Below are 25,188 nucleotides of genomic sequence, written 5' to 3'. Positions count from 1 at the left end.
AACCTATGCTACAGCTTGTGGCAACACAGGATCCTTAACCCATTGAATGAGACCAGGTATCAAACCTGCATCCTCATAGATATTAGTCGGGTTCTTAATCCAATGAGAAACAATAGGAATGCCATCCCTTTCCTTTTGCATGTGTGTGGAGCCTGGGAATGTAAAGAGAGATCAATTTTGTGATGATGTTACATTATATGGCACAAAGGAAATTGCCCTGGGTAGGCTTGATAAGTGAATCCTTTAAAAACTGAATGTTTTATCCAGCTGGGGGAAGAAGTGGATGTCAGGCAGCAGTGCTTTGGCTACTCAGGAAGAAAGAAAACATCTATTTTATAATTTGTCTATGGGAACCATGTGGCAGTGAACTCCATCCAGGTGGCCTCTAAGAGCTAGGAGTACTCTGTAGCCAACATTCAGCAGGAAAACAGGGATCTCAGTCTGACAACCACAGAGACATGATTCTGCCATCATTATTCCTTGGAAGAGGATCTTGGGCCCAGATGAGAACCACAGTTCCTGACCACACCTTGTTTCAGCCCATGGAGACCTTCAGCAGAGAATCCAGTCATACTGTCTTGACCTCTGACCTTTGGAAACTGAGAGATAATACATTTGAGTTGTTTCAAGCTGTTGTGTAGCAATTTTGCAGCAATAGAAAACTAATACACCCAGGAATAGCACAAACGACAATAAAGTCCATGAAGGGATGGTTGCTGGCCTTGCACAGAAGAGATTTTGCCTAAACATGAAAACAAAATTTCAAGTGCTGTCTTTAGACAATGAACAAATAAATATGTCCCTTCACTCTCAGTGTAAATATTCATCAATAAGCACATAACTCACATTGGCCAGATATTATAACCAATTTATTTATCTATTTATTTACTGCTTTTTTAGGGCCTCATCTGCAGCATGTGGAAATTCTCAGGCTAGGGGTCGAATTGGAGCTGTAGCTGCCGGTCTACACTACAGCCACAGCAATGCAGTATCCGAGACATGTCTGCAATGTACACAACAGCTCATGGCAACACTGGATCCTTAACCCACTGGACAAGGTAAGGGATCGAACGCACATCCTCATGGATATTAGTTGTTTTCGTTACTACAGAGCCACAAAAGGAACTCCCTATTTTAACGTATTTTTAAAAAAAACAAATTGTTCATTTTGACAGGGTACCTACCAAAAATATTTGCTCAGGACTATCCACAGCCTATGGTTGTCACTGCACCTTGAACATGTATTTCTTGTTCTGAGGTTATACTTTTTCATCAAGACACAACTTAAGCTTTACGTTACCTGCAGTTAAAAGTATATTAAATGAAACACCAATATTATTTAAAGTAGAGTACCATAGATGATTTAACTCTCAATTTTGCTAATATGAATATTCAATCAGTGATCAACTGTATTTTTGTTTTGATTTCTTTTTTCTCTCTAGCTGAGGCTATAATGATTTTACCATGGTGATTGAATTATCTGTGATGCCAGCTAGACACTTGTAGGGATTGTGGTTCTATTTATATATCATCTGAGACATCTGAAAAAAAAAAATCCTCTTACTTTGTCAAAGCATCGCATCTTTAGTTCTTAAAATCACCTCCTAGTATCTTAGAATCGATAGCATATAATTTAGACAGTAGATTTCTGTCAAATCCTAAGGACAATGGGGTCCAATATAGTCAGGCCCTCATTATCACAGACAAGTGAGTGAAAGACCAGGTCAGATTCTTTAAAATTCTTCCCATTAAGTTGTATGTCTAAATATTAGATTTTTCCTTAAGACATTCATGTTGGAAATAATGAGAATATTTCTTTCAAGATCACACATGATTTAGCTCCTTTTATTGTTGCCCGTAATAATATACGCAGTTTTTTTTTAGATGCAATTGGATAAAATGTGTTAATGGGGTCCCTGAACTTTGGATGGAAACCTCCAAGATTCTGAGGTAAGCAAGCACTTCACAATGAGCCAAAATTTGAGTAAAATGAGATACAAGAAATTGCTTTCTTTAAATTTGTTTATCTAGTTATATAAACGAAAACATTGTATATATTAAATTATTTTCTGTTATACACTGAATATGTACTAAACATATTTTCATATTACGTATGATTAATAAAAAATGTGGGGCTCATTGTGTGTTTCTACATGTGTGTAACATAACAAACTATTGTATACTCATGTACATATAATAGAGAATGAAATAAAAAGTGGAAGAGGATCAGGTAAATATGAAATATACTCTCTTCAAAATATTTGACTTTATAATTGTGATAAAACCAGCTTGTTCTTCTAAATATATTACTAAATCATAATATTAATTATGAATTTGCTAATTAATGAATGGATGATAATCTGTTTTTCTGAGACTAATATATTTAAGTATGCTTTATAGCCAGCATATTTGTAAAAGCTGGTTTAAGAAATTGTGATATAGAGAGTAAAAAATCAGATTCTAAATTCAGATTATGTGGGCATTTTGCCTGAACATCTATGATCGTTTAAACTGCTGGCTGTCCATGGTAAAGCAGGACATTTATTTTTAAACCATAAAAAAGTTTGCCAAAGGTTTTGGTTGTAATTTAACTAGGAAATTTTCATCTTTCTTAATGTCCAGCTACTCTTAATAGATAATTATATAAATTATTTTACTATTTCATATTTGTCTTTCACATTTATAGTTCTGTATTTTTATAAATGCATGTAAGACGCTTTGACACTCTTAAAACACTAGAATTTCCAGCAGCCTATATGATATGATTTTAAATATTTCCTTCTCATAAATGACAATTTTAATAAGTGATACTTTTACCACAATCATTTTCAATAATGAAATACATAGAAAGAAAATTTTTCAAATTCTAGTTTCAAAATAACTTCTCTATAGCATAAATCTCTCAGAGATGTTTCTTCTTCAGTTATTGTCAAAGCATTATTTGTATATTGAAGAAAACTTTTTTTTTTTTTTTTTTGCTTTTTAGGGCCGCACTTGCGGCATATGGAAGTTCCCAGGTTAGGAATCAGAGATACAGCTGCGGGCCTACACCACAGCTCACAGCAACACGGGATCCTAACCTGCTGAGTGAGGCCAGGGATCGAACCTGCAACCTCATGGTTCCTAGTCAGATTTGTTTCTGCTGTGCCACAACAGGAACTCCTGAAGAAAGCATGTTTAAGTAAAATTGCTACTTTTCAGGTTTCTGAGAGCCCTTTGTCATCATAATAAGAATTAGCAAATAGGGAAAATATTTTTTCCTAAAAATGTGTTACTCATAATTACATCTCATAAATTCTTCCTCATTAACAGCTCCAGATTCCAGGCTCAAAACTGCATTTTCCCCCAGTCAAGTGACTATGAGTGTTTTTCCAATCTATATGCCAATTGATTAATATTTATGTATCAGCATTTAATTAGCTTATGTATTTATTAATTGACTTGGCCAGGCATTTACCATCTCATCTGTGAGTTATCTAGGGAATGTTTATGTAGTTTTTAATTTTTAAAGAACTTATAGTTAAATTAATGCTGTGTCATATAGTTAAGTTTGTGCTGTCATATCTTCTAATTTATATTTCATTTTCTGAAAATTAGATCTAAATTATATATCACTAAAATTTCTTCAGTGACCTTACCAGAGCTTATCTGCATCCTAAATATGCATGATATGACTAATTTATTTGGAAAATTTCAAAGCAGGCCTCCATTATTGCTATTATGTGCTGAACATCGTGCTAAGCAAGGAGTATTTATATAATACAAGGACCTGATCCTTCTGAGGTCAGAATCTAGTAAGGAGCACAATACATTTAGGTACAAAAATAAGTGAATAAATAAAAATGGTACAAGTTAGCATGACAGGGTCTCCTTATGAAATACCTGATTATAAGTTCCAGTCACATTTTAGAAAATAAATCATGTGAGTTTGTGATGAATAAGCACACAGAAATCATTAGAAATGTGCTCTGGCAAAGACTGGAAGTGGACTTTAAACACAGAAGGAGTACAGAGAATTGCAGAGGAGGAGAAAAGACATTTCAAATGGACCAGATGTCACGATGAGAAACAATGAATGATGAAGCATCAAATAAAAGGTAGTAAGAAACCATATGGAAATGCAGAGACTGTGAGAGTTAGCTGCTGAAAAGTGTGCAGATGCTGGTGTCAGAAGACTTGTTGAAGCTGAGCCCAGAGTTTTGACTTGAAGACTCTATAATGAGAGACTAGAGATGAATTATTTCAAAACCTTGAAATGCTCAAGCTTTCCTGCCTCAGAGGTGCCTCACTGGGATATGGGGGCAACATAAAAATGTTCGGGGAGATTTTGTTGGAGAACCAGATCAACACCAATGTAACAAAGATGTAGTCAATATCAGAGTTTATTATTTCAAAAGCTTAACTGAACTCATGACTCTATTTTTGGCATTATCACAATGTTTTCCAATTGAGTAGCTCATATGTGCTTCATTTGTATTCAAAGTGATGACGAGTTAAGAAGACTTGTTCACTCTTACAAGACATGGACTAACTCAATGTGTAGCCAACATGCTAATTTGCTGTGTATTCTAAAGCTCAAATTTCTTGTATTACCTCTTTCTTTATTCTTTAGGTAAAACTGGCTTAAATCAACTGTCAATACATAATGAGGGTGGGAAAAAAGAATGTATTTCCAATATCCTTAGAGGTTCCCAGAGATTTGCAGGAAGGGCTGTCCACATGTTTCTCTTAAGGGTCTTGAGCTTTAATGTTTTACTTCTGTTTCTCTATCTCTCTTCTGGATTTGTTTACTCCTGTACCTATAGTCTGTTTTATACATGGTGTCACTTTTTGGAAGTCAATCCTCTCAATTCTCTCACAAGCCATCTCCTTTCAGGGACATGGGCTCAAGGCTGTGTATATGCCAGACTTTCCTGAACATGCAGGCAGGAGAGGAGTTTATCAAGAGCAACAATCTAATGCTAAATATTTAAGAATATGTTCTTAAAATTCCCTCAAATGTTTCTGCCTCTGCGAAATTTTCCCCAAACATCTTTTTAAGTTCCAACCTCACACCAATACTATTAGTACAGTTTCTACTAATAATAGTCAATATTTATGGAGCACTAGCACTAGTATAATAATAAAAATAATTACTAGTCATTCCATACGGGTGATCAGTGTTCACACCATACTTATGAGGTACCCATTGTTTATATATCCATTTCGAAGAGGAAAAAAGAAGTCCAAAGAGATTACTTTTTCCAAAATCTCATAGCAATGGATCATGGAGTGGAAGTTAGAAAGCAGATTCCAGATCATGTGATTGTGTTGATGATATTGCAGTTACCATATATCTGAGCAGTGCTTACCCAAGAGTATACAGAGCTGTGAGCAAATATTTCTTGTGGAAACCCTATATACACATAAACAATTTGATTTTTAAAAATGTGTTAAAAATGTATGGGCCTATGTGGGGCAGAGTGATTTATTCATGAATAATTAAAATAATGAGTAGGAGAGTTCTTGTCATGGCTCAGCAGAGACCAATCTGACTAGCATCCATGAGGATATAGGTTAGATTCCTGGCCTCGCTCACTGGGCTAAGGATCCAGCATTGCTGTGAGCTGCAGTGTAGGTCACAGGCACCGCTTGGATCCTGTGTTGCTGTGGCTGTGCTGTAGGCCAGTGGCAACAGCTCCAGTTTGGCCCCTAGCCTGGGAACTTCCATATGCCACAGGTGCCACCCTACAAATAAAATAAAATAAAATAAAATAAAATAAAATAAAATAAAATAAAGTAAAGTAAAGTAAAGTAAAGTAAAGTAAAATAAAATAAAATAAAATAAAATAAAATAAAATAGTAGAAAGATTCTTTATAGTATATTGAAGTTTTTGTTATTCAGGCCCATGGACAATCTGTTTTTTTATCATCAAATATTTCATTTCTTGCTAATTTTATAATTCCCGCCCTGAGAAAAAAGCAGCTGTACTGCTATTACCCACAGTAATAAGACTTTTCTCAGTCTATTTGAATTGAAACAATGTGGACCTTTGTGGCTTTATGGTTCCTTAATAACATTTAAATTTAATGCTGCGTCGTTCATTGTACCACGCATGAATTCTGACTTCAAAAGACTCCTCAAAGGATGTGTCTGTGCTTCACTTTTAGTGACCACAAATGCAATCTTGTTCAGGAGATGTAAGGAAATTTGAATGATAAATAATTTTATGGTCATGCTCTATTTATCACTGGAAGTTCAGTGTATAAATATATTAACTATTCTTTTATAACACTTAAGGCAATAACCATGTTTGTAAATTATAGCTTCTTTCAGCACTGACAATGCACACTACTTTTCAGCACATCATTGAGGAAGGGGATGAGGGACTAGATGAGGGACTCAGAGTACTAAAAAGATGGTCCCATTCATCCATGTAATTTTCGTCCTATCTCTAACTCAGCTTATGACCTGGGAAAGCATGACATCATTTTTTTTTTTTTTTTTTTTTGCCCTTTAGGGCCACACCGGAGGCATATGGAGGTTCCCAAGCTAAGGGTCCAATTGGAGCAATGGCTGCTGTCCTACACCAGAGCCACAGCAATGTGGGATTGGAGTCGCATCTTCAACCTACACCACAGTTCACGGCAATGCCAGATCCTCAACCCACTGAGCGAGGCCAAGGATTGAACCCTCAACCTCATGGTTACTGATCAGATTCACTTCCGCTGTGCCACGAAGGGAACTCCAAGCATGACATCATATTGATCAGAAGCAAGATATGACCTTGTTTGAAAGAGCCCATGGGTGTTGGAGAGCAACAAGGACTGCCTGAAGGGGTCCAAGTGCCCATGGTGGGGATGGCTGAACTGTCCTCATTGACAGTGCTGGGAATACCCAGCGTAAAGGGCTTCAGCCACCTCCTCAGCCACCCTTGGGTGCTGTAGTCAAAGGCAGCACTTTAGCTGGAACACAAACGAGCAAAAACTGTCACGTAAACCTACACACGCAACTCAAGCCCCGGGGTCAGTGGATAATTGGTAATCCAGAGCCCTGCATTTCTTCTGTGAGTGAGTCGCTCAAAATCAGCAACATTTTGTGCTCAGGCAAGAGGCACTGTGATTAGGAAACAAAGCTCCCAACAAGGTTCCCTAAGGAGACAATGATTATTCTCTAGTAGACTCAGGTTTTGCTATCATCTGAATGTATTCTGTTAAAGATAAGTAACTAATAAAATTAAAAAAAAATCTGCCCTACCAAAACCCCTCAGAATTAGATCATATTCCATCATAAAAATGTGTTAAAATAGTTGCCTATTTACAACAATAATGGATAAAAGATGAGTAGGAAATAAATGCAGAAGTACACCAGGATTCAAAAGTTTTCTAATTTCCACTCCAAATCTCTGTGAAGTAATCTATATTGCACATATCTGTGTTTCTTCTAATGCTCAGTGACAAAAGACAATACATAATTGAGTCTTTTTACTAATTCTGATGGAATCCTATCTAGCCTCAACTGTCTACCACATTTGCCATTTTTCAGTCACACTGTGAGCAATTATTCTGTTATATCAATATCTTTGTTATTTTTATTTTCCACAATACAATGTCACTTCTTCATATAAATTTATATTTGCATTAACAAATGATTGTGCCCTTATGTCATCGTTATACTCCATTGTGGGTGGGGTAAATGGAGGAGGAAACTAACTAGGATCCCTGAGGGTATTTTTGATGTTAACAAAGATAAACACTTGGCTAGTATCAAGAGTTTTATTTTTAATTTTCCACTTACAAGTTACTTCTGCTGGCAGAGAGACAACATCCTCGAATTCTATTTAAATAGAACATAGGTCTTCTAAATTCATAGCTTTTTTTTTTTTAGATTTATAGCTGGTGGATTCTGCTAAAAACAAGATTTGTGTGTTCTCTTTATCAGTTATTTTTCCCCTAGATATTGAGAGGAATGGTTAAAAAAAAATGCTTCAAGGAGAACTTTCTCATTAAATAAGTAATAATATTCATTAAATCAAATGTATCTTCTACTGAAATAAACATTAAAATGTGTCGAAGATTTGGGAAGTAAATATATCTTAATCATCTTTTAGCTAATACACTAGACAGGCACAAGGTAAGCACATAATGGACCACTGGGTCATAGTTGCTAGATGACTTAACAGGTAACAAAATGTTCAGATAGTTTCTGTAACACTTTGAACTTTTTGTTTTAAATATCATTTTCTTAGCAAAAATTAAAATTCCTCCAGTTATATATTTTTCTTTTCTTCCTTTTTACTTTTTTTTCTGTTTCTTTCTTTTTCTCTCTTCTTTTACTTTCTCCCTTTCTCTTTTTTCCTTTCTTTCTTTTCTTCTCTTTTATTGAAGATTTTGTGATGATTTACTTTAAGCCTATACATTATGATGAAAAGTTGATAGGAGAATAACATTTATGTGCTTACTTCAAGAAAGCTAGTAATCAGTCTCCATTAATCCAGAAATCTGAACCTAGGTAAAAAATTAAGTACCTTTTTTCTAATTTTTTTTTGGAAACTCTCAAATATAAATTTTAGAAAACCCCAAACTAAATGCTCATAAAGAAGTACAACTGGAACTACCTTTCAAATGTACCACTGAAAACATTTCAAAAGTCATACTCTTCTGCTTATAATAAACATACTCAGTTGTTCTCATGCCTATCATTCTATGAAAATTAAAATAACATCCTAACTCAGTGCAATGTAGATATGCAGGAGATTCTTTTATCAATTTTACCAACAAAAAGATTTCTATCTTATTATTATTTTTTTGTTTGTTTGTTTGTTTTTGTCTTTTTGCCATTTCTAGGGCCACTCCTGCTGCATATGGAGGTTCCCAGGCTAGGGATCTAATTGGAGCTGTAGCTGCAGGCCTATACCTCAGCCACAGCAACATGGAATCCAAGCCGGGTCTGTGACCTACACCATAGCTCCCGACAATGCTGGATCCTTAACCCACTGAGCAAGGCCAGGGATCGAATCTGGCGGTTCCTAGTCGGATTCGTTAACCACTGAGCCATGATGGGAACTCCTATCTTATTATTCTTTGATTCAGCCAATATCAAGCTTCAGGTCCAGGAGTGAATCATGATCAGTGATTTGCCAGTGATTGGTTATGTCATGGCATTCTACATATTAGGATGCTTTATCTGGAGATACTCAACTCTCTCATATCCATGAGGTATTCCAGAAATACACTAGGAATAACAGAGGAGAAAGAGGAAATGGACTCAAGTCTTTAATAATGTCATTGATCAGGTAAACTAACCAATAGAAAAGCCACACTTCCATGGACCATTCTAGTTACTTGAAATATCTATCTTCTTACAGTTTTATCCACTTTTTTTGTTTTTCTTTTCTGTAATGTAAATGTGAAATCATCTTCATTTATAAAAACATATCTATTAAGAAAAATTATTGTTCCCACTGCTGAAATCTTCAATGAATGGCTTATTAATGTAACCAAGCTAGTATGCTGTGTGGCTCCTAGGCACACAAGCCTTTCTGCGTCCCCCATTGCATGTTTTTAGGGAATAAACTTTAGCCTCCATGACCTTCCCTGGGCTCCAAAGGGCAGGTTCAAACAGTTGCTAATCAGGGATGCAGAGACCAGAGAGAAAAGGAGCAATCAAGAAACAATAGTGCAGCTTTCAGGGCAGGGTCTTGGTCTCTCCTCAAGGAATATGGATAACAATATCTTTGAGTTCTGATACAGAAGTAGACTCCCCAACAAATGGAAGGTGTTAATGAAGCATTCTTTATTTTGGAAAGAAGACCACTAGACCACTGAATACCAGCTTTGAAAACAATGCAGGCTTGCCTCTACCCTGATCCTTATCTGCAGCCCTATTCTTCACTCTCAAAACTACAAAACCACCACCCAGTCTCTCCTAAGGGGGCACAGTCTTTGAGGCACTATCTTGCTATGACCCTCCTTTGCCTTGCAAAGCAATAAAGCTACTTTTTCTCCTTCACCCGAAACTCTGTCTCCACGTTTCTTTTCAGCACTGGTGAGCAGAGGCCAAGTTCCAGCAAAATTAATAATGAGCTAATGGAGGAATCAAATTATGGAAGAGTAAAACAGTGGTTGATTTAAGACTGCTTTATCACTTATGTATTTCTATAAAATCCATTAAACCTGTATCATGTGTTACACATTACATGAAATACTTTAAATCACAAAAGGTTACAAAAGAAATAATCTCTACCTAAATACATGATTAAGTGAAGTTGTAAAATTACCACCAATGTGCACTTGAGCCATGGGTAAACTTGAAAAGAACATGTACATTTAAAATTCTCTGCAAATGGATCCTTTTCAAGCTTTGTCTACGTGAAGTTACTTACCTGAATTGAATATTCAGTCAATTTATTTTCCAGACAGCATCTATTTCCACACCTGTTGCTTGGGAACTCTACAGGCAGCTTTTGAAGAACACAAAGAATATGTATTTCAAAGTAAAAAATCTATCAGAGATGATGCTGCAAAATAAATGCATAAAGAAAAATAAGGGAAAAATTAGATTGAATCTACTGAGATGTCCAGGAAATTACCAATTATAAATCAAATGTAATACTGGAAATATTATTACTTATGGCTCCAGAGATCTAGGTTAGTCCTGAAATTGCTTTGTGGTTTTATCAAATAATTCCTTCAGGTAGTCTTAATTTTACTCAAATCAAATCAAACAGTTAGAGTTCTGATAAGAGTCTCTTGGAAATCTTTCCTTGAAGAAACTTATATAAAGAGGTAACTAGAACTCACCAGGGTATTTTGAGGACATATGTCTCTACATCATAAGAAACTCTTTAGAGGCATATTAGTATCAGGAAAACAAATAAGCAAGCAAATAAACAAATTTTACTCCCCCTTTGCAAGTGGTTTCTTTTTAGCTTAAATGAATTAAGAATCTCAAAATCAAACATATTTATTCTTTCAATTTAGCCACCAAGAACCTAATGAGATCAATTTGTAACCTCTATTCCGTTCTCTTCCCCTTCCCACCCCACCCCCCTGCTTTATTAAGCTATAATTAACATATAACATTGTGTAAGGTGCACAAGTTGATGATTTGATACACTTACTGCGAAATTTTACCACAATAAGGTTAATTAAGGTCTTTTGGCACACATAATTACAATTTTGTACAATTTCGTTGTTGTTGTTACAGTGAGAACAATAAGAGTTTACTCTCACGGCAACTTTTGAGTTTAGGATACAATATTATTAATCCTAGTCACCATACTATTATTTCCCTTATAACTGAAAGTTTGCACTCTTCATCTATCACCTTCAGGTTCCCCCACCCCTCAGCCTGTGGAAACTGCCATTTTAACTTCTATTTGACCAATAACGGCAGGTAAATACTCCTGGGTTTATATTACCTCTAACTATCATATTCTTCTTTCTTCTACACCTCTGCAACCTCATCTATATATTCTCAACTCTTGGACTGTATCTATTTTTGTTAGTATTTGTGAGTGGATTGATGCCCAAGTTTCCTTAACTACATATCAAGAAAATGTGCATAGAGGAGCTGGGTGATATCTTTGAATTTTTAATGTTCCATTTGTCTGTTTCTTCTTTCATTTAAAATGATGCTAATAAGTTGTGACATGTATTTATTGATATTGATATTTCAAAGGAAGACACTTTATCTCTAGCCTTAAAAAATGACATGCATCAAAGAGGATATTTTGAAAATAAAAAGATTAGTTCTAGTGATCCAAACTTGTCATTAATAAAGGTAATTAAGAAATTATCCAGTTTAAAAAATCCAAGTGTATACTTTGTGTGTTTATATATAAATATAGTTAATAAGCATATATTTATTAGCATTAGCTTTTCTTTCTTGTCTGCAAAACTAATGGTTATTGCAACCCAGCATATTTATTTTTCTAAATATAGTGATATTTTATAAAAGGCAATAATTACAACTTGTCCTGTTCTGATTTTTCTAATGGCAAACTTTTAAAGAATTATTTAGGCATGGGCAATTTCATTTCCTTAATCATGTTCATATATCAATGTTGCATGCGATATTGTGCACCTCTTACATGTTAAAGGACAGTATTGTTCTAAAGAATGTTCCACATGGATAAAATGAAATGCCACTTTATAACTAAAACACAGACAAATAAAACTAGACTCAGAAAATCTTCAATATAAAATTAAACTTCAGGAGAGGCAGGGATCGTAGTGCTGTAGCTACAAGCCAAGAAAGCCAAAGATTGCTAGGAGCCAGAAGAAACTAGGAGAAAGCATGGATTTCTTCTCCCTCAGAGCCTCCAGAAAGAAACCATCTTGTACCAACCCCAGACGGGATTAAGACGGTGGACTAGAAGGACCGGAGCTCAACTTCTCTCCTAAAAACAACAAAGTTCACAGCTAAAGACTGAGCAATCTCCACCGAAATGGACCAGAAACCTTAAAAAAGATACCCTACTCCAGAAGAAAAAGAGGAGGCCACATCAAGAGGTAGGAGGGGCAATTTTGTGATATAAACAACCCCATACTTCCCTGGTGGGAAGATCCACAGACTGGAAACTAACTGGTTCACAGATACTCACCTACAGGAGCGAGAGTTCTGAGCCCCACATCAAACCCTCACGTGCGGGGATCTGGCACAGGGAGAAAGAGCCCTGGAGCATCTGGCATTGAAGGCCAGTGGGGCTTGTATGCAGGAGCTCCACAGGAATGGGGGAAACAGAAACCCCATTCTTAAAAGGCGCACACGGACTTTCACGTGCACTGGGTCCCAGGGCAGAGCGAGGGCTCCATAGGAGTCTGGGTCAAACCTGACTGCAGTTCTTGGAGGACACCCTGGGAAAACAGGGGTGAATGTGGCTTGTTGTGAGGGAAGGACATTGAAGGCAAAGCTCTCGGGAATATTCAGCAGCCCTGCCTTTCTCTGGAGGTGCCCATTTTGGGAAAATCTGGCCCCACCCATCAGTCAGCACTGAGAAGCCCCAGGGCAAACAACAATCCTGGTGGGATCACAGCCACACCCCTCAGTAAACAGGCTACCTAAAGACCTCTCAGGCACACATCTGCCTCTAATCCCATCCAGAGACTAAGCCCCACCCACCAGAGGGATTAGAATCAGCTCCACCTACCAGTGGGCAGGCATCAGGCCCTCCCATCAGGAAGCCTACAGCAAGCCCCCAACTTCAGCCACAAGGGGTCAGACACCAGAAGTAAGAGAGGCTACAACTCTAGTATCTATAAAAAGATCACCACACCAAAAACCTATAAAAATGAAAAGACAGAGAACTATAACTCAGATGAGGGAGAAAGGAAAAACCCCAGAAAATCAGCTAAGCGAGGAGGAGATTCTTAGCCTCCAGGAAAAAGATTTTAGATTGTTGATGCTGAAGATGATGCAAGACATTGGAAATAAACTGGAGGAAAAGATGGATAACTTACAGGAAACACTGAGCAAAGAGATACAAGATATAAAACTTAAACAAAGAGAGATGCAAAATACAATAACTGAAATAAAAAATTCACTAGAAGCAGCTAACAGCAGAATACAGGAGGCAGAAGAACCAATAAGTGAGGTGGAGGACAAATTAGTGGAAATTATGGATGCAGAACAGAAAAGAGAAAAAAGATTGAAAACAAATGAAGAGAGTCTCAGAGAACTCTGGGACAATGCTAAATGCTCCAACATCCGTATTATAGGGGTGCCAAAAGGAGAAGAGAGAGAAGGGGTCAGAAAAAATATTCTAAGAGACAATAGCCTAAAACTTCCCTCACATGGGAAAGGAACCACTCGCTCAAATCCAGGAAGCACAACGAGTACCATATGAAATAAACCCAAGGAGGAATACCCTGAGACACATATTAATCAAACTAACCAAGATTAAAGACAAAGAGAAAATCTTGAAAGCAGCTAGGGAAAAGAAACAAGTAACATACAAGGGAACCCCAATAAGGTTATGGGCAGATTTTTCAGCAGAAACTCTGCAGGCCAGAAGGGAGTGGCATGATGTACTTAACATGATGAAAGGAAAAAACCTCCAACCAAGATTACTTTACTCAGCAAGGCTCTCATTCATATTTGAAGGAGAAATCAAAACCTTCACAGATAAGCAAAAGTTGAGAGAATTCAGCAACACTAAAACAGCCTTACAACAAATACGAAAGGAACTTCTCTAGGCAGAAAAGAAAAGACAGCAACAGGAAACAAAAATTCCACAAATGACAAGGCTCACCAGTAAAGGTATATATACAGTAAAGATACAAAATCATCCATGCACAATTATACCACCAAAATCAGAAATCATGAGAAGAGGTGGGTACAAATGCAGGACACTGGAGATGAACTTAAAACAATCTCATATACATATAGACTCATATCAAAACTTCAGAATAACTGCAAACCAAAAATCTACAATTGATACACAAACAAGGAATCTCTGGAGAAGAAATATATCTCATAGTAAATACGTGCATAATCCACCATGAAGGGGGTCATTTGACATCATTCTTGGATCTGATTCTGATTTCCTTTCCATCAAAGAATTTATGATAGCTATAATTAAATAATGCAACTGTACAGTTAAATAATACAGTTCTACAATTGTATTATTAATAACCATTTCTCTCCATGGTACAATGTAAGGTCTGTAATGTCTTGTTTATCACATCACCTAGAATGGTGTAATGCCTATATTGAAGAATCAATTAGATGTAACAAATTGTGAGGACATATTTATATAGTTACACTGGTTTTTAACCAATTTATGCATTTTATATTTTACTTATTTTCAGAGGGTGTATTATTTTTGTTATTCTTACCAGTTAAGTTATTCTTTTTATTATGCTATATAAACTATTTAATGGTAAAAAAAATTAAACTGCAGGAGTTCCCTGGTGGCCTAGCTGGTTAAGGATCTGGCATTTTCACTGTTATGGGGCCAGCTATCCGAGGCCAGGAACCTTCTACATGCTGCAGGTGCAGCCAATAAATATGTAAATAAATTAAATTAAACTGCCGGTGTCCATTTAGGAGATTTTCTTCCACATTCTTATTCCTCTTCAATATCCTTCAGAGTCCATTTCAACTGTGAATATCAAGTTCACCAAAATAAAGAAATACATTGGTATAATTGTATAAAGTAACATTTAACTCTAAAAATTCGAATAGCATATTTCTAATCTCTTTGACTTTTAGTGATAGGACTAAGAATAAGAATTAGAAAGAACTGTTATTTTATGTAATACAAATCCTAATACTTTTGATTTTTTTTTTCTCATAGACCAAAGCAGGAGCGGTGATTAGTTTAGGCTCAGGAAAATTGGAACATATGGCACAATGTTCCTATTACACAGCCATTCCTCCTTGTCTGCAGCTGAAATGCAGGCAAAATTTGGCTTCCGAGTCTATTACATTTGCTGTACCCATGTCTTCCCCTCATTTGCCAATTAGTTTATTATCTAAATTTCCACTTCATCGTTATATAAGTAATATTTTGCAATTAGTAGAATATTTTTATATTCTTAGAACACCCATTGTGTTCTTAGTTTGATATATTTGAAGATTTTCATTATTCTGATTTAAAATATTTTTGCATAATTTTTAAAAGCTGCACACAAATTATTGTTGTTACCTTGATTTTTGTCCAGTATTGTTACATCCATATAACAGAAATGACTAAAATGCACTTTTGTTTCACTTTTAAAGCATATCCTGAATCGTGAGGGTTGCACCCAGAGCATTTGGGGTAGTTGACCCCTTCAGCAAAGCAGCAGGTTTGAAATCTAGGTTTAGACAAAAAAGAAATATTTCAAATTCCTAAAGAGCCAGTCTGAAGGATTCAGAGATGAAAATTGTAACATGGAGTGAAGGCTTTGCCAGTCAGTCAAGCTAAATGATGTTGGTTCTTTAGTAAAGGGTTATGTGACATGGTAAAAAATAATGCCTTTCCCTTCTGGTGTGGATTAAGAAAAAAAAAAAAATCAAAGAGACAGAGGGAAGGTAAAGTGACCAAAGTTGTTATTTCCTTCCTTCCATCTCTTCGTTTGGTGTAATTTGTCCTAAAGATAAAGGTTTAGGGATTGTGGAAAATGGCACAACTGTGCACATGGATGTGATAACTCTTCAGGAAAGTCCTGCAGGGAGGCTCAGTAGCTGGAATCAATTAATTGATGTGCCTAAGAGTTTTGAAATACCATTTTGTTTAAGTTCTTTTGCACCTTTGATTGATTTTTTTAAAATCCACATTTATTTTTCCTCTATCCAAGTGTTTATGTAACAACACTGACTCTTCAAGACTCTCACTGTGAGTGTTCTTATTTTACCTTGTATGAAGCTCACACATTCCCTCCCCACCTTTTTTCTTAAATTCATTCAAAGCATTACTCTGTCACAGATTCATATGCATGTACTCTGGCTGTTTGGAGATCATGAGAAAACTTGCTTTTATTTTAATTAATTAATTAATTAATTAATTGTCTTTTTAGGGCCGCACCCACAGCATATGGAGGTTCCAAGGCTAGGGGTCAAATCAGAGCTGTAGCCACCGGCCTATGCCAGAGCCACATCTTCAACCTACACCACAGCTCATGGCAAAGCCGGATCCTTAACCCACTGAGCGAGGCCATGGATCGAACCCACGTCATCATGGATGCTTGTCGTGTTCGTTAATCGCTGAGCCACGACGGGAACTCCAACAAACCTTGTTTTTATGTGGCTGGGAATGTCATATTGTAAGTGGGGCTGAAGCTGCCCCACTCATGGTCATGGTCCACTAGTTTCCATTGGATATCTCACAGCTGTCTGAGGATTTGTTGCCCTGGCAGAAACACTTCTTCCCCAGAAATCCACAGGAGAAAATTTGACTGGGCTAACAGGTGTTCATAGGCTACTGATACATACTAGAGGTGCCCAGATTTTTGGTTCAAAGAAAAACTTTTCTTTCACATTTTTAATACAGATGGATCCGTACATGCAGCATCCAGAAAGACCTGGTTGGCAATTTCACTGAGAGATGAGTCATCTGGGCTGCAAATAGATGTCTGACATGTAAACTTTGTATCAAAGTAACTCACATCCTCTTCAGATGGCAGCAGAGGTTTAAAGGGGAGGTCCCCCTTCCAAGCCTGTAGCTCTTCTCAGTTAATATGTCAGAAGAATCGATGAGCTTGAATTTCTCCAGCATCCCCAGGACTGGCTCCAAGATGAGAAGCAGAATTTCTTTTCAGCAGCTTTTCATTTATTTTTTATTTATTTTTTTGTCTTTTTGTCTTTTCGAGGGCCACACCTGTGGCATATGGCGATTCCCAGGCTAGGGGCCTAATCAGAGCTGTAGCTGCCAGCCTATACCACAGCCACAGCAATGCGGGATCCAAGCTGCTTCTGCAAGCTACACCACAGCTCATGGCAATGCTGGATCCTTAACCCACTGAGCAAGGCCAGGGATTGAACCTGCAACCTCATGGTTCCTAGTCAGATTCGTTGACCGCTGAGCAACAATGGGAACTCCTTCAGCAGCTTTTTAAAGATCTCTGGCATCTTGTGTGAGGTAGGGAGGCAATGAAGTTCATGACAGGATTTTGGCAGTTGTTTTCTTTCTCTTCTCTACTCAGTGAAAGGGGGTGCTCCTGTCAACATATCCTACAGTAATGCTTCCCAACTCCACCAATCCCTAGAAGTCACTTCACATCAAGATTTCAGGGGCCATGTATTCTATTATTTCACAAAATGTGTGTGTGTGACTGTTCTATCAGGAATAGATTGTTTGTATAGCCCAAAATCTGTTAGTTTCACATGATTTGGTGATTAAGCATGACTTTGTCTGCCTTCAGGTCTCTGCAGATAACTTTTTGATGTAAATGTTCCAAAGCCATGGAGATTTCTGCCAAGAAAAAGCAGGCTGTGCCTTCCATTAATATTTCTTCTCTTTATAGAGAAATGCAAATGCCATATGATATCACTTACATGTGGAATCTGAAATATGGCACAAATGAACCTATCTACAAAACAGAAACAGACTCACACATAGAGTACAGATGGTGATTACCAAGAGCAAGCAGGGAGGGAGTGGGACAGACAGGGAAGTTGGGTTAATAGATGCAAACTATTCCATCTCTAATGGATAAGCAATGAGGTCCTACTGTACCAATCTCTTAGGATAGACCAAGAAGGAAGATAAAAGAAATATAAATGATGAGGTCACTTTGCTATACAGCAGAAATTGGCATATCTAGTTTGATTAAGCAAAAAATGAAAACACGCCACATCACTAGAAGATGATTGGTAATATACTGACATATTAAAATATGCTTTTGACTTAGTATTATAGCCTGTAGCTGTTGAGTATGGTGGCAAAAGTACTATTCTACATACTTTATGTATAGTAACCTGTGTTTTCCTTACAACAAGCTTATGGAGTAGGAATCATTATTAATCACTTTTTCAGATGAGAAAAACTGCAGTGCCATGTAGTGAAATAAACTTAGGACACAGTTGATAAACACTGGGGCCAGATTTCAAATCTACGACATCTGTCTTCAGAGCTCACACACGTAAATATCATGTTAGTTTGCTTTCCTACTTTTAATAATCCTACTCAAATAAAAAGAGCTATAAAGACATATGTAAAAGATATTTGCATAAGCAATTTTTAAAATAGTTAAAGCTTTCTTATGAAGTAGGTGTCCGAACAGGAGAATTTTGCCTAGAATGTTTACATTGCTCTAAATTGGCAGTGATTACTCTTTGCTCCTGGCTGGTGATTAAACACATTCATGTTCTTCACTTCAGAGATCTTCAGTAAATGACAAAACTCATGTTCCAAAAATGTCTGATCTGTAGCTTTTTTTTTTTTTTTTTTTTTTAAATGAACAGCATTTTGGCAAATTCTTGGCAGTACCAAGGAGGTAGGCTATAGGTAAGATAGATTGTTCAAATCACTGGACTTTCTACATGTCCTACTTTCAACTGTCCTTATTATGTTACCTAGACAGTCAAAACATTCCATTTCAATGTTCTAATTCTGTGTTGTTTTTTATTTAGAAAGTGTATTGTCATTTAGTCATTAAAGGAAGGCCTTATATACTGAGCCTGTTTGTCTGCCTGGTCTCTGTGTTACATTTACTTCCTTTCAGAGGATAGATAGATGATAGATAGATAGATAGATAGATAGATAGATAGATAGATAGATAGATAGATGATAGTTGAAGTGGCTGGTGATGGCTGCATTGGTAGTTCTGGCTGCGGTGGGTCCATGCCCTTGAGGTGATTGAAGAGGGTGGGGCGGTTTCTACCCAGCAGAGGACTTCTGCTATAGGGGAGCTGAGGATATGGGTAGTGTTTGATGTAGACCTGGAGCAGCCAGAGTAGGTGGGCTCTGAGGATGAGCTGGAGGAAGGAGGCCAGGTAGATGAAAACTTGGACCTTGGGAGAGTTGGACCATATGACCTTGGCATGGAGCATTGTGAAAAATGTCATGGCATGTTTTTATTCTTTTTTGAACATGGGTGTTTTAAAAATCCATCTGTAAAAGCTTTGTAAATTAGTAATAATGTATAAGCAATCATAAAATAAATGACAAATATTTTGAGAGCACTTTCTTCTACAATTTTTTCTGATGCTTTATTTTGGTCATGTAGTTTATACCATATATTTTTTCTTTATAATCTCTCTTTTCCTTTATGATATCAATTTTATGCTTTGATATAATCTGATCGCAAACCCAAAAATAGATTATTTTATATCTAGCTTCATTGTTCACAATTAATGTGTTCACATTAATCTTTCGGAATTTACACCATAATGTAACACGAGACTGGGGTATATCTGGATTTTAAGCTTTCTAAGTAGTTAACCTGTTATGTCAAGCCTCTGACATTTTAGGAAATCATTATCATTTTTTTCTATCTCATTCAGACTGTCCCATTAAATTGTCGACCAATTCAATCTGTTAGTTCTCAAGTCAAAATAGCAGCCTTTTTTTTTTTTTGCAACTTTATGTAAGTTGATAAGCATAGGGGAGTAATTTTTCCTTTTTTTTTTCTTTCCACTTACTTTTATATTCCCTCCCTTACAAGAGTGTGAGTATATGTTCCAGTCTTGTCCATTTTCTTATCTGAAATAAAGCCTTCTAGAGGATTTCTGAAAAGGTATACCTTCCTGATTAAATAAAAAGGAGAAGGACAAAAAAAAAACAAACAAACAAAAAAAAAAAAAAACAAAAGAAAAGAAAAAAGAAAAACATCAGAGATAAGTAGACAGAAAGCCACCTTCTTCTGTCCTGGTTTGGACCTGGTTATGTGAGCATGTGATGCTGGATCTATAGAACAGCCATCTGGTGAACAAGCAAACAGCAGGAATGTGACCTAGAATCTAGGCATGGTTGAGAAGCTGAATTATAAAACCCTTGAACTACCTGCTCCAGACATATTTTAATACTGAATACTTAAAATCAATAATAATAATTCCTACTCCTAAAACATTCTAGCTGATATATTTTCTTTAGTGATATCACTGAATTGAAATTTCTTTATGAAATCAGTTGTCAATTTGATTTCCTAGCCAGCAAAAACCAAAATCCTAAGGTCAACAGGCAAAATTCCTTACAATCTCTCCCCTATATTTCTTTCAGCCTCATCTCTGGCTACTTATGAATGTAGCTACATATTCAAATACCCTTTCTCTCCCCTAGATTATAGCTTCATGTGCTGTCCAATCAATTCTAGCTAGAACATCTTCCCTACCCATGCCTTTTAATTGAAATTCTTTTTTGTCCTTAAGAACAGTCATGGATTCCAACAGAATTATGAACATGCTTTCTCTCATCAAAACTGAAATATGATGCCTCTTTACTTTGAACACCAACAACAGTTGGCTTATATCATTTAAATGGCAATTTTCCACAAGAGAATTGAAACCATTTACAGCCACACAGCTTGTTGTCTACACTAACATGAATTTAATATTCTACTGCCTGCAATTAACAAGAATTTAATTTTCCAGAAAATTTTTACCCAGAGAAATGAAGTTATAATAACTTTATACATTATTTTAGGAACTTACTGAATATCATTTATCTCAACCATAGACTACTTTACTTATCCATAGCTCCTTTTCAGAATAATAATGTTTGATTCAGCTGAACAAACAAATCTTTACTCTTTAAGTCTCACTTGAAACCCTTCTCTTGGGAGTTTCCTGGTGGTCTAGTGTTAGGACTCAGTGCTTTTTCTCCCAAAGGGAGGGTTCTTATCTCCTCGCAGAAGGTATTCAGAAATGAGGCAGAAATTGAGAAAGAAAAGTGAGGATTTATTTGAGAAATTAATAATAATTCATCTTTACCTTAAGTGAGAAACTTATTAAAGAGGTGTATTTACCTTTTAAAGAGAGACAGGCAGAGAGGCAAACAGCTGCCCTGTGTTTCTCTGGCACACTCGTTATAAGGGGCATTCAACTGCATGGGCAGAATATTCACTGGGAAGGAGAGATTTGGGGGTCTTATTCCCTGATTTTCTTTCCAGCTCCACTTTCCCAAAGGGAGGAGGGATTTTTTTGTCCTTATTTAGCTTGGATTGAAAGTATCATGGCACTGTTGCGTAATGGGTACTTCTTATCTGCATAGCTAATTTTATTATAATTTTATTGTAAAGAAGGCAATAATGAGCAACAGTTTACAATAGAACACTGGAGATTCTGGCCCTTTTCTGACCTTTCTGTCCTTTCTTTGTCTGACCCCAGGGTACTTATCACCCCAAAATGTGTGGTTTCCTGTCAGTTTGGAGGTTGCTGCTTTTCTTTATCTGCCCATGGACCCTGATGTTTGAATGATGCATGGTTTTCTGCCATTTGGTTCCATGGTTCCATGGTTCTGCTCATGCCTGGCTATCTATCTACTGTAATACTTTCATCATTTTCACAGCTGTGGCCCAGGTTCAACCCCTGATCTGGGAACGGAGATCCCAAATCAAGCTGCTGAATACACAGCCAAAAGAAAGAAAGAAATCTCCCTGTGCCCATCAATCCTAAACTATTACAGCACAAACTGCCCCAGTCCCAAACAGACCCCCTGTAATGGAAGTGTACTGGAAATATAATTGCAAACAAGGTCTCTCAACTCAGAAATTCTTTCCACAAAGTTAGTAGAGAAAGAGAACATTTTCATTATTGAATAAACATTAATTAAACCAGAATGTGATATGCATTACAAGCAATTTGCTAAGAGATTCCAGAGACAGAAATAAATCTCTTTTATGCATCTATGAAGATACAACCCATTTCTTATGTATTTTCAAAATAGGTGATATCCAGTCCTCAAATCAGAGGATTTAACAGCATTATTTGTCACACATAATTCATCTTTACCTTATTATTAGGGTGTCCATTTGTGTGAGTTAATTGGTTTTATCCAGAGGAAAACCAAACTTCTTCCATCTTTATCATGGGAAGTAGTTTTGCACCTTGGAGGAAAGTGCCCACAGAATTAGGCTTCTACCCTCCCACAGAGACTAGAAGTTAGGGGTGCTGCCTCTCTTGATACTTGTATTTCAAAGAAATAGTCTCTAAGTCCTTGAGAAAGACTTTCCTAAGCCATAAACTAACAAAATGCCAATATAGTCTTCAAAAGGATTTATACACATTTCAAAGAGAGGAGAAAGTACTTAAAATTACAAATTTCTAAAGTAAATGCTCAAAGAAAATGAGATCTCCGAAACTTTCTGAATGTATTGCCATTGATGTCTCCCTTCTGAGACCTTACTAAGATTCTGTCAATACAGTGTTTTTCCTACTGAAGTAATGAACTTGGCTTTGTCTTATCCACAGTTCATCTTGGTGATGGCACTTTTGGGGATATGACAAGTGATACCCATGATACTAGTTTTTGAATCTACCACCTATCCTCACTAGATTATAAGCTACCAGAATGTAAAAAAAACAAAAACAAAAACTTATGTAAATTTATATTTCCTTTTTATTTTCTCTGTGGCTAGTATAAGAGCCTATAGTCCTTTGAATATTCAATGAAATAAAAGATTTTATTTCATAGTCTCAACAATATCCTGTCCATGTTTTGTGATGTAAGTAGGACAAAATGAACTGGTTTTCCCCTGAAGATAATTTATATAATTTTCTCCTTCCTCTGAATACAATTTAATCACAAATTCCAATGTAATAATAACATCTCTCCTTTAATGTAAATAGAAAAATGACTGAAACAATCAATTATAAAAAACCTGCCATAAAATAGTATTATTTTTTCATATCAACAAGATGCATGCAAATAGCACTATTTTAACAGACAAAAAATTTCTAGATTTCTTAATAGATTTTTTTTGTCCCTTTGGTTTTTTTTAGTGCTGCACCTGTGGCATATGGAGGTTCCCAGGCTAGGGGGTGAATCAGTGCTGTAGCCTGTAGCCGCTGGCTTATACCACAGCCATAGCAACACAGGGTCTGAGCCACATTTGTGACCTACAACACAGCTCACAACAATGCCGGATCCTTAACCCACTGAGTGAAGCCAGAGGTGGAAACGTGCATCCTCATAGATGCTAGTCCGATTCACTTCTGCTGAGCCACAACAGGAATTCCAAAGAGTGTTTTGTTTTTTGGGGTTTTTGGTCTTTTTTTTTTTTTTTTCTTTTTTTTTCCTAATGGATTTTTTTACAATTATTTCTTATTCATTAATGTATCCCTTCTAGTTCTGATCTTTATGATTTTGGGCTGGTTCTCCATTTTTTAAAAGACTATGCTTTATAAAAAGCACTTCAGAGATGCATAAATGAGATGCTTTCTGAAAATGACCTCCCTAAAGAGATCTGCTTTGAGAGAAATTTTAAGCCTTTTCATTTCTAATTAACCCCCTACCCAGGCATTGTACAGTTTCTCAATCATCGTAAAAGCCACAGATTTCTTTTCTTTAAACATTCCATAGCGCAATGGCTCCTGCTGTGACTAGACAAAGGCAGTCAATACAACATTAGTTAGCCATGACCTTTTTTTTTCCTCTACCAGATTCATCAGGCAGTATCTACTTCAGAATCGCAGATGAAATAGCAACATTCAAAATGGTAATAAAAAAGTTCTGTTCTAATTAGAAAGAAAAAAAACTGATTTTGCAATTTCTTATTTGATACTTTCATTTAACTTGCAGAAAGCCTGCTGAAAGAGCTGGAAAACATATTAGGGAGTTTATTTGACCTATGCATTGCAATTACCAAATATCTGCCTAGATAGGCAATTAAAGTGGGCAAATAAAGAGCTTGCATTCAATGAAAATATCATTCTCAAGTGGAGTAAGACATTTACATAATTCTGAAAATGCTCGGGAGAGTTAATCATATTTCTTTTCTATGTGCTAGACCTTCTCCTGAGTTACGTTTATTTTTGTAATTCTAGAATTTAGCATTCTTTTCATTTCAGCTATAGACACCTCTCCTCCAATTTAGTAACTGCTGTCAGAGGAATTAATTATGTATGCTACTCTTCACAGATTTAAATAAGAAAGAACTGGCAAACATAATATGCTATCCTATATAATAGTTTTAAAGACAAATACACAAATTAAGATTAGAGTATAAATATTAGACAGAGACACTCATCTTTTTTAGAGAGTATATAGCAGGGGCATCTAAGCTAGTCTGAGAATTTAGGAAAAAATTCATAGCAAAAATGATTTTGGTCTTGAGAAATGAAGATTCAGCTGATGTTGGTTGAGCAAAGGGGAATAGGGGAACAATGTTCCAGCATTTAGAAGCTCTGTGATGTGTGAATATTTTAAGGAACCCAGATAAGATCAAAGGGACTGAACATAGATGTATGGTGTGGATTTCATCTGGAGAGTGATCCAAATATCAATTTAAAGGAGTTCCTGTTGTGGCTCAGGGATAATGAAACAAACTGGTATCCATGAGGGTGTAGGTTTGATTCCTGGCCTCGCTCAGTGGGTTAAGGATCCAGCTTTGTCATAAGCTGTGGTGTAGTTCTCAGACGTGGCTAGGATCCTGTGTTGCTGTGGCTGTGGCTGTGGCCAGCAGCTGTGGCTGATTTGACACCTAAACTGGGAACTTCCATATGCCATAAGTGTGGTCCTAAAAAGAAAAAGGAAGAAAAGAAAAAAAAAAAAGGAAATCTGAGGTTATATGGGGGCTATAATACATGCTACAACCCAAGGAAAAAGTTTAAAGGGTCTAAAA

The 25,188-nt window shown here is 36.5% G+C and overlaps 1 long non-coding RNA gene and 1 pseudogene across 1 annotated transcript in view; both read right to left on the bottom strand.

Annotated features, from left to right (window-relative positions):
- The window catches only part of LOC146397833 (uncharacterized), a 430,149-nt gene that overhangs the window by 2,420 nt on the left and 402,541 nt on the right, over positions 1–25,188 (bottom strand). The window contains exons 6-8 of the long non-coding RNA XR_014823726.1: positions 15,633–15,783; positions 10,365–10,499; positions 1,185–1,300 (exon numbers count right to left, since the gene is read on the bottom strand). This is a non-coding gene — a long non-coding RNA (uncharacterized LOC146397833). The remainder of the gene's footprint in view (positions 1–1,184; positions 1,301–10,364; positions 10,500–15,632; positions 15,784–25,188) is intronic.
- On the bottom strand, positions 16,725–17,910 carry LOC100621466 (ribosomal protein S6 kinase beta-1-like; annotated as a pseudogene).

Source organism: Sus scrofa, chromosome 13 (assembly GCF_054392235.1).
Source record: "Sus scrofa isolate SSC_HxYL_T2T_F1_AM1 chromosome 13, Sscrofa_HxYL_maternal_Yorkshire_Landrace_v2.0, whole genome shotgun sequence".
NCBI classification, from domain to species: domain Eukaryota; kingdom Metazoa; phylum Chordata; class Mammalia; order Artiodactyla; family Suidae; genus Sus; species Sus scrofa.
Note: the sequence above shows the minus strand (reverse complement) of the source record. Positions and strands in the feature narration are given on the sequence as shown.